The sequence below is a fragment of the Gossypium arboreum genome, chromosome 4 (genome assembly GCF_025698485.1).
Source record: "Gossypium arboreum isolate Shixiya-1 chromosome 4, ASM2569848v2, whole genome shotgun sequence".
Classification (NCBI taxonomy): Eukaryota; Viridiplantae; Streptophyta; class Magnoliopsida; order Malvales; family Malvaceae; genus Gossypium; species Gossypium arboreum.
In genome coordinates, this window is record NC_069073.1 from 108,857,562 (window position 1) to 108,872,177 (window position 14,616).

At 36.4% G+C, this 14,616-nt stretch overlaps 1 non-coding gene across 1 annotated transcript; it reads left to right on the forward strand.

Annotated features, from left to right (window-relative positions):
* Positions 1-207: 207 nt before the first annotated feature.
* LOC128292540 (small nucleolar RNA R71) lies at positions 208-314 on the forward strand. Its single transcript, XR_008282525.1, has one exon. It is a non-coding gene; the product is annotated as a small nucleolar RNA R71 (small nucleolar RNA).
* The last annotated feature ends 14,302 nt before the right edge of the window (positions 315-14,616 follow it).

Below are 14,616 nucleotides of genomic sequence, written 5' to 3' on the forward strand. Positions count from 1 at the left end.
GAATCAATGTTATAAACGCAGACTGTTTTTGTCAGCTTTGTCCTTATAACTTGCCACTGATAGTTATTCAGTGAACTCTCCTCTATAAATTCATAGGCATTTTCCTGTGTTTTATTGTTGATGGTTCCGCCAGCAGTTGCATCAATCATTTGTCTTGTGGAGGGATTCACACCATTTTAGAACGTTTGAACTTGCAGCCATAGAGGTAACCTATGGTAAGGGCACCTTCTCACTAGATCCTTGTATCTCTCCTATGCATCGTAAAGTGTTTCTAAATCCATCTGAACAAAAGAAGAGATATCATTACGTAATTTAGCCATTTTAGCCGGTGGAAAATATTTTAGTAAAAATTTCTCGGTCATTTATTCCCAAGTAGTGATAGACCCTCGTGGTAACGAGTTTAACCACTGTTTAGCTTTGTTTCTCAGTGAGAAGGGAAATAACCGAAGACGGATGGCATCATCAGAAACGCCATTGATTTTGAATGTATCGCAAAATTCCAGGAAATTTGCTAAGTGAGTGTTGGGATCTTCATCCTGCAAACTATCAAACTGAACAAACTGCTATATCATCTGAATAGTGTTAGGTTTTAATTCAAAATTATTCGCAGCAATAGCAGGTCTAACTATACTTGATTCAGTTCCTATTAAAGAGGGTTTAGCATAGTCATATATAGTACGTGGAGCAGGATTTTAATTAGCTGCAATTGCAGGAGGCAGCTGATTGTCTTGGTTTTTAGCCATCACGTCGGTTGGAGGTTGAGTATTGTCTTCTTATTTGTTTTCTGTGTATCGTAAACTACGCCTTATTTCTCTTTGATTTCTACAAACTGTTCGTTTGATTTCTTCGTCAAAAAGTAAGGGTCCTGACAGGTTTCTTCTAGTCATAAACTATAAAAACCTGTCAAGAGAAAGAAAAAGTAAATTAACAAAGTAAATTAATAAATAATAATATTAAATTAAATTGCAAGAAAAATAAATGGCTAAAGTAATAAAAATTTAGTGTTCCTCATATTTCAGGTCCCTAGAAACGGTGCCAAAAACTTGATCACAGTGATTCATAACAAGTAATAAATTTTTATAATGAAGATCAAACCTAGACTAACTATTATTAAGACGAAAAGGCAAGCGCACCTATCGAACAATAGTATGGTAATGACAAGACCGGGATGTCGTACCCAAGGGAACCAAAAGTACTAGTAATAACTATCTTTTTATTATCTAGCCTAAGAATAAAAGGGTTTGTTTATTAAACTAATTATCTAAACTAATTAACTAATTTAATCAAAGCAAAGAGAAAGTTTGGAAAAAGACTTGAAGAAAAGCAATTGATAAAGACGACACCCAAGGAGGAATCCACCTAGATTTCACTTGTTACCTGACTCTGAACCGGATGATTTATTCACTTGACTTGATCCATGAGACTCCCTAACCTATGTTATTATCCCTATTCAAGACTAATAACGTCTAACCCCTATATTGAATAACCGAGGCTTTTCTCTAATTAACACTCTAGGGTTGCATTAGCTCGATCTATGGACTCCCATATTAGGTTTCACCCTAATTCGACAAAATCTCGTAACCCTATTTCTAGGCGCCCGATCAACTTTGCTTAATTATGCCAAATCTACTCTTAGGTAGGGTCTATTTCTCCTCTGCATAAGCACATCAAATCATGAATTAATACCCAGAATATTAACTCAAGCATTAAGAACACATAATTAAGAACAAATCAAGTATTTATCATAAAGTTCAGATAATAATAACAAGATCCATCATAGGTTTTATCCCCGTTAGGCCGTACCCTCCACACGATTGAGACACACGGCCGTGTCTCTATCCGTGTGTTTACTACCATGCATTCTGACTTAATATTTTTAGGTGCAGGGGAGACACGGCCATTTCACACACTCATGGGGCGGTCCGTGTGTCACACACGGCCTAGACACACGCCTATATGTCCACCCGTGTGGACCTTGTTAGGCTACTTTCCAAGCCTTAGGTCACCCTCTAATAACCATATCCACTTATAGTTTTCAATAACACTTAACATGGTCTAATTATACTTTTTAAATGACCTTAATATACCTCATTGCATGTAATCCTCATCTCATACGTTTTTATACAGCTAGGTTGTCCCATTTATCTTAAGGATTTCCATGACTTGTGACTTAATTAAGATTGGCTCGTTATCTTAATTCATTGCCAATATTCTGGCCTAACCACCCCATGTAATTTGGTCATGCTTCATATGACTAATTGTAATACACCATATTAAATCATCACAAGAACATTGGAACATAACATGCACAATTTGGTAGGTCATAACCTAAACCAACATGAGCCAACTTCCATGGCCATATATAAGTGAATATGTATACTTTTATAAGCTTTCATATTGGCTAATCAAATGACACATATAACAAAATAACAAAAGGCCTATACATGCCATTGAACAAAATAAGAGTATCTGTATACCAAAGCTAGACAAGATGATAGTGTGTTGACTCTCCAACTGTCTCCCAATCTTCACGAGTCCACGAGCTTTGTAAGACAGGGAAAATAGAGGGGTAAGCATCACATGCTTAGTAAGCCCGAATATCTGGAAAGTAAACTTACCAATTAATTAGCATGCATCCATATTAGGCAATAAAACCAACAAGCATGAAATAGTTTCCCTATCACATGCACTCAATCAACAAGTTAGTCTCATAACAATACACCATGTAATTTGTCTTAGATGAGCTCATCATTCAACATTTTCATTTTTATATCTCATTTTAATCCCGTTGACTTTCTTGGAAATCTCGATGGATTACCCATTTACCGTCAAGTCATAAGAGCGATCATCTTATGTACGCATTCCCGCGAATCTCGCATCTTACGGCGGTATTACCAGTCCAGGCTAAATCCCCCGTAATATCAACTCATAAGGTGATGTCGGGACTACCAGTCTAGGTTAAATCCTTTATAGCGACAAACACTCTTAATGAGCTTGGATCTGAATCACCAGTCCAGGCTAAATTTAGACCCTAATCAGATTACCCGTCCGGGCTAAATCCACAATGCACACATATTCTTTGGGAGGCTCGATCACCCAAGGAACACCCGTCCGGGCTAGATCCTTTCGATATTTGAGATCAACAGATTACCCGTCTGGGCTAAATCCTTTCTGTAACACATGCAGGATCTCAAGTCACATGTAAATCATGGTTTACCCATCGAACTTCCTTTTTAACCTCAACTGGGACATTTATCATCATGTCATTATTAATAACACATTTCATGGATTTTCATGCCATCATCAAATACAATATTCATACATTCATTAAACATGCAATTAGATATATTATGAGTTTACTTTAAGTTATTCAAACCTACCTAGTATCCGTTTCGGTTTTGCATCTCGGTTATTCCGAAACCTTTCCTTTTCCTTGATCGACCTCTAAAATTTGTTCCTCAGGGTCTATAACAATAAAAATGTATCATTAATACCTCACATTATACTTTTTGAGTCTAAATTTCACCCCTGGACAAAATGACTATTTTGCCCCTAACCTTTCACATTATTTACGATTTAGTCTCTAGGCTCGTATGATGAAATGCATGCAATTTTCACCTTACCCAAGCCTATCCGAATGTTTTTCCCTCTTATGGCAGCCCACATCTTTCTATTATTTCACATTTCTACTACACGTTTTACACATCTTGCAAAAAGGTCCTCTTAAGGGTTTTTCATTAAAATCACCTAAGAAAAGATGTTTAACACACATCCAACTTTCATATTCCTCCGTAAAACATCAAAAATAAATATGTCACACATGGGTCATTTTTCAAACATGAACCCTAACTCAAAATATAGGTAGAAATGGAGAGAGTAAGCTATCGGGATTTCAAAAATACAAAGAACATTAAAAACGGGGCTTGGGAGCACTTACTTTTAAGCTTGAAAATGTTGAAAACCATAGCTATGGAGGGCTTGAGAATTTTGGCTGGATGAGGGAGAAGAATGGCTGATTTTTGCCTTCATTTTCCCATTTTATTTCATTAATTAACCAAATGACCAAAATACCCTTAAGCCCTTTCTTTAAAATTTTATCCATACATGCCCATTTTTGTCCAAAAACTTAGAAATTGGGAAAATTTATCTTTAATACCTTCTAATTAATAATCTAAAGCAAATTCATACAACTTCTACAATCCAAGTTTTACAATTTATTCGATTTGGTCCTTATTTTCCAATTGGACACCTTACTCATAAAATTTCTTCCTGAAACTTTAACACATGCATATTATCATATTCTATACCTCATAATAACAACAAAATAAATATTTCAACGTCGAATTTGTGGTCCCGAAACCACTGTTCTGACTAGGCCTTATTTTGGGATGTTACAGTTTATACACGAAAATGGGTGATCATAGGTTGAGAAACGTGAAAAAAGTGAAATGAAACTAAGCTCATTCATGTATGTTGGTATTCATATGATATTATGTGCCTAACCTATTTGATTAAGTGAATAAGATAATTAAACTTACCCAATGGATGGAATATGTGTGTATGTACGCTTGTTTGATTAATGCAGAATCAGTATGTCCACATAGTGGAATCTCATGTTTAATTGTTAAATTAGAGCATATATAATGTTTTGTTTTATGACTTTTTTATGGAACTGCAAATATTATGATAGTGTGGAAATTGAATTGGAATATCAAATTAAGTAGAACGTATGAGATGAGTACGATCGTTCAAGGATGAATTGACGGATAAGACCATGGTTGGACCATGGTAATATATGTGATCCCATGTAAGACCATATCTGGGATATGGCATTGGCATCGATATGTGATCCCATGTAACACCATGTCTGGGAGATGGCATTGGATTCAATATGTGATCCCATATAAGACCATATCTGGGATATGACATCGATATGTGATTTCGTGTAAGACCATATCTGGGATATGGTATTGATATGAGACTTCGTGTAAGACCATAGTTAGGCTATGGCATCGTGATGACATGTAAGACCATAGCTAGGCTATAGCATTGTGATATGAGTAAGACCATAGTTGGATTATGGCATTAATTAAACGACGTATTCAAACCCGTAAGACGTTCTTTAATTTAACAAATGTTGGTAAGAAAAACTGAAGCTAAGCGTTGGGATATAATTAGATATTAATATTGAGCTTGAGTGAGTAAATTCATTGATTGAAATTGTGAGTGATAGAAAACAATTGTATAATAAATAAGTGTGTTAATTTGCCAAGAATGAACTATGTGATTATGATGATATTATGTTGATGATGAATGCAAAGTTATATGTGTGTATTTATGAGAGTTAAGTAGAGGCTTTATGACCTCACCCCCTTACCAGTGTTGCTTTTATGATGAAGATTCACGAGAATCATGTTGAATAAGTCCATAAGTGTGAAACTAAAGAGTAAAGTGGTAGAATAATTAGTAATGCAAACAAAATTGAAAATAGTCTGATAAGTGAATACAGTTTGAAAGAGATATCAGATTATTCTAAACATCATTTAGATTACTCAATGTCATGGTTAAAGAAGAAGTTAGTCTCGGCTAAACGACTCAGTTAGTTGTGGAGTCTAAAGATGTGTTTAATAAAAGTTCTTCCGAATCGATTTTCTTTGGTGAGTGGAATAGTACAGGGTTTATTGTAATAGAATTAGTTAGAAAAATGATGTTTGAGTTGTAAAGATTTCTGTGTGTAACAGCTATGGTTGAATAGATTACGATGATCTCTCCTGAATATTCTGTATATATATATTTATTCATCCTCAGGGGTTCATGCGAATGTCCGTTTTCTGATGAAATTTTTATCGAGTAAGAATGTTAGCTAACTTTAATGTTAGATGAATTATTGATGGTCTGTTTGATTTATGATTGGCATTGCCTTATCTCTTTGGGATTTTACCCTAATATGTTGGAATGAAGTCGGTGATAAAATTTATGTGAGATTATTCATCTATTTTGACTGGATATTGTTTTGTTGTATATATAAATATTTGGAAAGTGTATTATCTCTGTTACGATAGAATTCTAAAGTTAGAATGTGGTGATTCTGGTGTCAGGATCTCTCTATTTTTCGTGGAAGAAATTGACGTTGGCAAGGGTATAAATGGTGAGAGTACAAGCTTAAATTGTATAGTAGTTTTCTTTCCTCATGTAAGTTTGAATAAAGTCGATGAATTCAAGCAAGATATTTGTTTCCATGAACTCATACAATTTAAAAGGTCTTTGATAGCATGATAAGAGAATTTTGAAAGATTGTGTGTTTGAATTGTTTTAATAGCATGTGAAAAGGAGCATTTTAATATGTTATTACTTGATAGTTGAGATTGACTTAGTTGTTTTGTCAGAACAAGCTGGTCAGTTGAAATGTGATGTGAGTTATATATATCCAAGTATATCCTCAGATAAGAAAATGGATTTTGTGTATTCACAAGTATATCGATGTACATTCAGAATGAAGAATTGATGTTCTAGAGAGTATGATACTAAGATATGCCTATTAGAATTATTCTAACCAGATGATGTTATTATGAATTGAAGCTATTTTGAATGATAAGTCGTCACATTTATGAAAGATTGAATGATCTGTGCATGTTAACAAAGTTGGAAAAGGTGAAAAGGTAGTTTATACTTTTAGACGGTTAAAGTTACATCAAAAGGAACTATTCGACTGGTGATTTAGAGACGGCCGCTTTTATGTCGGTATAGTGAATTAGATGATATAGGTGTTCAACAGCAAATGTCATATGTTTACTGGTTCTATTGGTATAAAGTATCTAATGTTACAGAAAAAGATCTAAAATTTAAGAAATTGTCAATGGATTTAGATATTGAAGGATTACGAGAAATTATCGATTTACCTTTTTAGAAAGCAAGTATGATTATAAATGCTTGAATGAAAATTTTTGTTTATTTTGTGAGAGTTGGATATATGATTAACTTTATTTGATGATGGTCTAATTCTAGCTATATTAAATGCTAAAGCAAAGTTTTCTCTGTGAAACTGAAAAGCTCATAAATGTGATAGTGAATGGTAATATAAATAAGTTCAGAGCAAGTTTACTTCTGATGTTGAATTTCAGGTCAGACATTATTCCTATTATTATTTTTATTTCGAGATAGAATTTGCGTATTGATGAACCTAGAACCTATGCAGAAGTTTTTGTACGGGGCTCAGTAGTAACATGTCTATTCATCCAAGAGTAATAAAATGTGCAGTTATATAAAGTAGAACTGCTAGTGATGGCGTATGTAACATGATATTTTTGGATTCATATTTAAATGACGATATGTTAACAGATAAAAGTTGAAAATCAAGTGCATTCAAAACTAATACAGTCAATGATAATACTAGTGAGTTATGAGATAGCATTGCTATCTATTCCGTATGGAGATTATTATATCTCTAAAAAGGAAGATGTAAATTGAATTGCGGTTAATCATCTAAAAAGAAAGACCCGTATGATCATTTTAGTATGTACAAACTTCTTAATTGGCAGATGAACTACGTTGTGTGTTCCTGAGAGAGTAATTTAGAAATTTGACACTATTTTCTTAAGTTCAAAGGTTATTCGAAAGAGATATACGAAGTTAAGTTGATTTGTGATTCTTAGAAATTAGTGAAACTGATTCATAAGAGTTAGAAGCAACACATTCTGGTAAGATTTTCGGGGACGAAAATCCCTAAAGGGGGGAGAGTTGTAACAGCCCGATTTTGGGCTTAATCAAAATAGTGGTTTTAAGACCACAAATCTGATGTAAGAAAATTTATTTTTATTGCATTTTTTATGGTCTACGATTTCACAGAATGATTTCATGAAAATCTCGTTCGAAAATTTTGACGTTTGGACACTAAATTGTAAAAAGAACAAAAGTTGTGTTCTATTAGCTAAAGGTGTTAAATAGCTATAGAAATTTAAAGTAGAGGTCCTTATTGAGTAATTAAACCATTAAAAGATATAGTGGATGTACATGGAGTGTAATTATGATGTTGGATGGGTAGGTGGGTATTAGGTTATTATATGAAAAAAAAATAAACAAAAGGAATAAAAATATCATTTTTATTTCTTTTCTCATTTTCTCCACCGAAAAACACAAGAGAAAATGAGGTTTTGAAGCTCAAATTTTCAGCAACTTAAATCCTTTGCATGTAAGTGAAATTTGTGTTTATTTTTGTTTATTTTTATGTTTTTGGAACCCTTGTAACTTAATCTAGCTAAGTAAGGGACTAATTTGCAATATGGTTGGAAATCTAGAGTTTTTTCATGAGAGCATATTTTTGTTTTTGAAGTTTAATGGAAGAAAATGAAACCTTTTTGTGTGTTGAACAACTTTTGTTAAGAGACTTTTGATGAAAATGTGAAATATGGACTAATTTGTGAAATGTGAAATTTATCAGTTAAATGTGTGAAATTGTGAAATGTGTGAGCTACTATAGGCATGAAAATGATTTGGCTATGCATGGATAGTAAAGAAATTGAACACATTTTATTTTACGAGCCTAAGGGCAAAATTGTAAATATGTCAAACTTTAGGGGCAAAAAATGTAATTTTTTCATAATATGATTTTTGAATCATATTGAATAATGTGACTAATAAATAGGCTAAATCTGATATTGTAGATCAAAGAAAACGAGATTCGAGCCTAGAACGGGGGGAAACGTGAAATTGACGGTTAGGTCCCTTTTTACCATTTTGGTATCGAAGTAAGTTCATGCGTAAATAAGGCAACCTTATGTTATGTATTTACTATTTCGATATTGCATGAATTGTATACATTTGTTTTTATGAAATTGATTAATGACAATTTTGACGAAGTTTCGAGAAATGAGAAATCCCGATTTAACCTCAAGGGTAAAATACAAATGTCATGATATTAGGACTAACGAGATTCCATATAAGACCATATCTGAGATATGGAATCGGTATGTGATTTCGTATAAGACCATGTCAAGGACATGGCATCGATATGATATTAAGACCATATCCGGAAGATCCCCGAGCATCCTTAGTATTTCTGTGACATCCCTAAATTGACCCTAGTCGGAAAGTGGTTTCGGGACCACTAAACCGAGTCATAATAATAATTAACCATCATAATTGATGATCATTATATGCATATATGCATGTGTGAAAATTTCATGGTTGGATTTTATTAATTGTAAGTGAATTTTTATCAAATAGGACTTATGTGAGAAAAATTTAGAAATGTGCTAGGCAAATGTAAGGTGGCCTATTAATACATGTGGGAAAGTGTTGTCCTTGCATGTCAAATTAGCCAAAATGAAGCATGATGGCCGGCCATGCTATGAGTGGAAACATGTTGCCAACATGTTTAATTAGTGGATTATGTAGAAAGAATAAAGAAATGAAAATAATAAAAGAAATAGAAAAAAAAAAAAAAAGTGTGTGGATGCCTTTCCCCCATTTGCCGTGAATTGAACAAGAAAAACAAAAAAAAAGTGCTCATCCTTCCTCATATTTCTTTCAATTGCCGTGAGTGAGAGAGAGGGGGGGTTTGGAGAAGCTTGGCCATACTTGCAACTAGAGTGAGGTATGTTTGATGTCATTCCTTAAGATTCATGCATGTTTTAGTTGTTAGTTTGAAACCTACCTAGCCCATGGCTTAGATTTCTTTGCTATTTGATGGAGATGAAGTTCGCCATGGAGGTTGTCTTTTTGGTTGGTTGTTTAAATGTTGTTGTGATGAAGCATGAAGAGAAGTGAGATGAATGTTTAATAAAAGGAGATTTTTAGATCCTTGAGTTCTTGTTGTTATGTGTATGTGCATGAGTATTCGGCCATGCTATAGAATCTATGTGCAAATGATAAATGCTTGGTACATTCGACTACATGGGATAATGAAAGTTGTATTAAGTTAAGGTGCATACTTTAATCTAAGTGTTGAGAAGTATTCGGCTAAGATAGCTAAAAGGTGGGTGTTGCCGATTTTTAGATTTAGATTATGAGAGTGGTTATAATGGGCATTAAGATGGTAATCTTAAGAAATGTTAAGTAGATGATATAATTGAAGGGTGAAGTGGCTAATAGGGACTCTCAATGAAATTATGCCTAGGCCGAATGTATCATGAAATGAATAAAATGCTAAATTGTGGTTATATGTATATTCGCCAAGGAAGCATGATATGAAGCTTGATAGGCTTGAAAGATGAATGACCGAATGAGCTATAGGTCATGTATGGGTTAATTTTATGCATATGTGTGTGTGGCATTAGTAGTTAATGGCATTCGGCATCGTTTAACTAAAATTAGAAATGAATCTTAAAAGTTAAATAGGTTGCCCTAGTGGCCGAATGTGTTAAAAGCTAATGTATGGACAAATGATACGAATGAATTGGTTTCTGAAATGTATATGGTTGCCGTATGTGTATGTTTGATTGAGAAGTAAATTTGTTTGATTTAGCTCAAGAGCAAAGGGGAACTAGATTGGATAAAGGAAAGGAGAAAGCAAACGAGTAGCCGATTTGGAACCGTTCTACCCCAAACAAGGTAAGTCATTAAGCACATATGTTTGATATTGCTTAAATGATTGGAAAATCTATGCAATTGTGTTTAATGGAATGCTATATATGTATAAATGAAATTGTATGTGTATGGAGTGAGGATAATTGTTGAATGTAAAAGAAATAGTGGAATGTGTAGAAAGTTTGCTTTCGGCACTATGTGTGCGGGCAATACGTGTGTATGGTGACGAGATTGGCACTAAGTGTGCGTGCTGGAAATATATGGCACTAAGTGTGCGTGCTGGAAAAATATGACACTATGTGTGCAAGCTGAAAAAATACGGACTTTGGGTGTGCGAGCTCAAGGGTATGGCACTGTGTGTGCGGGCTTAAATTTCGTGGCACTAAGTGTGCGAAATCGAGTAGTAAGCACTTGTGTGTGCGTATTCTATATATATATGGAGGTGTGTCTCCATTGAATTGAGTATGGACAGCGGATCGGGTAAGTACCTCGAGCCCATGACGAATAGAAAATACGTTCATGCTTGGGGTTGAATCTGTAAGCCTTAAATCTATGTGATGATTGAAATTGCATGGTTGTGCTGGAAAATGAGTTAATGTGTAAAATGCTTGATTATCTTGTTGTGTAGAATATGAAATGGGGATGTATGTCTTGGTACGAGATTGGACCGAAAGGTCCGAGGTATTATGGTATAGATTCGATATGGATGAATACCTAGCCTCGTTTGTTGTACATGTTGTAGTAACTTTATCGTGGATTGATGAATGCTTATGACTTACTGAGTTATAAACTCACTCGGTGTTTTCTTGTCACCCATTTTAGGTCTCTCGGACTCTTATTGTTTGCGTGATCGGACTGTCGTTGAAGTCATCACACCGGCTGAAATCTTGTGGTATTGTTTTCGTTGTTGAAGAACATTTGGCATGTATAGGCTATTATATTTTGTCGAATTGTGGGTTGTAAACTTTAAGCCATGTGAAAATGGCCTATGTAGTCGTCGAGTGGGATGCTAGAACCTATAGCCACGAGTCTTAGAAACTCTAATTTTGATAAGGTGGCCATAATTTGTGTCATGTATGATGGATGATTAAGGCCAAGGAAAGATTCATGAAATTGGCATAGTCTACTGCAGTAACTGTTGCGGACAGCAGCAGTGAGATGAGATTGAAAAATCACTAAAAATAGTAGAAGTAGAATTAAATAGTGAGTAAATTATGAAATTGAACGTTGATGAATCTATTTTTATATGGACGAAACGAAACGACCATATGAGCAGTATACTGAGAAATATTAAAGTTCTCGTGAGACAGGGCCAGAACGGTTTCTGGGTCCCCTGTCGCGACTTTGAAAATTTTCCATAAATTATCCAGAAGGAATTAGGAGTCATGCCTTATATGTACAGATTCCATTTTGAGTCTAGTTTCATTAGAAACAAACGACACCACTATTAAATCCCTGTACAGAGAGATATTCAAGTTGTAACGCGCGAGGGTCAGAGCAGTCGATCCCTGTAACATGGGTGACTTTAACTAATAAACTGTACCAATTGGCCCAACCAAAAATTCTAGAAATAAATCCATGGATGGGTATGTGAGTCTAAATTCAGGAAAAATTTACGAAACCAGTTTCCGAGTTTTGAAACTCGAGATATGATTTTTAAGGCGACGGTGACGCAGTTTTCCAGCCTGACTGGAAATGTCAAATTGGTTGGTACCTTAAGGGATTTGGCGTTAACCCTCGTGTCCGATAACCGCGACGGTCACGAGTTAGGAGTGTTACAATTTTATTGGTATCAGAGCTATGGTTTAGTCGGTTCTAGGACTACCATAGCGTGTGAGTCTAGCTATACATGCCAAATTGTTAGTGCTTAATAATGTGATGACTTCTGACGGTTGAAATTTTTGTTTTGATTAGCAATGGAAGTCGGGGTAGAGACCCTTGGCGGATGACGTTGAAAGTGTAGCGGCTGCTCCTGCGCAAGGGACACCGCCTGCTGAGCCTCGGTCATCCGCGAATAATCAAAATGAAGGGCGAAACAAGCCTTCTTCACCATGATGAATGAGTGGGTCGCGCAATATGCCCGAACCAACCCGGCTGTCCAACCATTCCCGAATTTAAATACTCCACCCCAAGAGCCCGCAATGCCTCCGATTCATCGATCCCGTGAGGCTGAGTAAACCACTGTGGACTTGATTAGGATTCGTGGGGCCGAGGAGTTCAAGGCCATAGTTACTTGATGATGCCGAAAAGGCCGAAGTTTTGGCTCGATAACACCATTAGAGTGTTAGATGAACGCCATGCACACCGATGAATGTCTTAAGTGTGCTATATCCTTGTTGCGAGACTCACTTACTATTGGTGGAGGACTTTAATTTCCATGGTCCCAAATGAACGAGTTACTTGGGATTTCTTTCAATCAATTTCAAAGAAATACATTAGTCAACGGTTTATCGATCGAAGCGTAAGGAATTCTTGGAACTCAAGCAAGGCGGATGATCAGATTCGAATCTGAACATGAGTTCGTAAGACTTAGTCGGTATGCTCTGGAGTGTGTGACTGATGAGGTTGCGATGTGCAAAAGATTTGAAGAAGGATTGAATGAAGAGTTAAAGTTACTAGTGGGAATTTTGGAGATAAAGGAGTTCGTGACACTAGTCGAACGAGCACGCAAGGCGGAAGAACTTGGGAAGGAGAAGAAGAAGGCTGAATTTGAAGCAAGAGATTACCGTAAAAGATCGACGAGTAAAGCTCCGTTCTTGGCTGTAAAGAGGTTCGTGGAGGACACCAAGAAGTCGAGGACGATCATGGAATTTCCATTAGAGCCCGACCATTGACGGACTCGAGCTACTTCAAGAGCTAGTGTGGGCAATAATCGTCAAGAGAGACCTGAATGCCCCAATGTGGAAGACGACACCTAGGTGAATGTTGGGGTAAGTCTGCATTAATAGGGCTGTTATGGATGCGGTTCAAGGACCACTTCATTAGAGATTGCACGGAGCTAGATGAGAGGAATAAGATGCAAGGTGCAAGACCTAGTGGAACGACGGTGGAGGTAGGCCCCGAGAATCTCTCGGAGGTAGGGGTGGTAATCGAGAGGAGCCTCTAATACGGCTGTCCGATCCGAGACCCGTGCTCTGCTAGAGCATATGCCATCCGCGCACGAGAGGAGGCATCCTCCCCGACGTTATCACGGTACTTTTACTCTCTTTGATACTATTGTGATTGCATTGATTGACCCCGCTCTACTCACTCATATGTATGTGAAACCTTAGCATCCAAAGAAGACTCTACCGTTGAGTCTCTCGAGTTCGTAATTCGAGTGTCAAACCCTTTGGGTCAATACGTGCTTCGTTGATAAAGTGTGCAAGAGATGCCCCTAATAATTCGAGAATCTGTTTTCCTACCGATCCGATGCTTCTACCATTTCATGAATTCGATGTTATTCTTGGTATGGATTGGTCGACAAGACATGATGCGTTGGTGGACGCAAAAGGAAAACCATTGATTTGAGGAGTGCAAATAATGAGGTAGTCCGAGTCGAGTCTCATCGATTTAAAAGGAGCGCCAATGATAATATCTTTATGACCGCCGGAGGTATGTGAAAAGGGTGTGAAACATACCTTGCGTATGTGTTTGGAAGTAAAGAGACGGAAAGGAAACTCGAATCGGTACCAGTAGTTTGTGAGTATTCGATGTTTTTCCGAGGAGTTACCGGATTGCCACCGGTTCGAGAAGTGGAATTGCATCGGTTGTACCGGGTACTACGCCGATTTCAATAGCCCCGTATCGTATGGCATTAACGGAATTAAAGGAATTGAAGGTTCAATTGCAAGAATTGACGGATAGAGGTTTCGCTCGACCGAGTTTTTCTCCGTGGGGCGCACCAGTATTGTTTGTGAAAAAGAAGGACGGAAGCATGAGGTTGTGCATCGACTACCGTCAACTCAATAAAGTGACGATAAAGAATAAATATCCGTTGCCACGAATTAACGATTTGTTTGATCAATTAAAGGAGCCTCGGTGTTTTCAAAGATAGATTTGAGGTCGGGATACTATCAGTTGAGGGTCCGAGAATCGGACATACCCAAAACC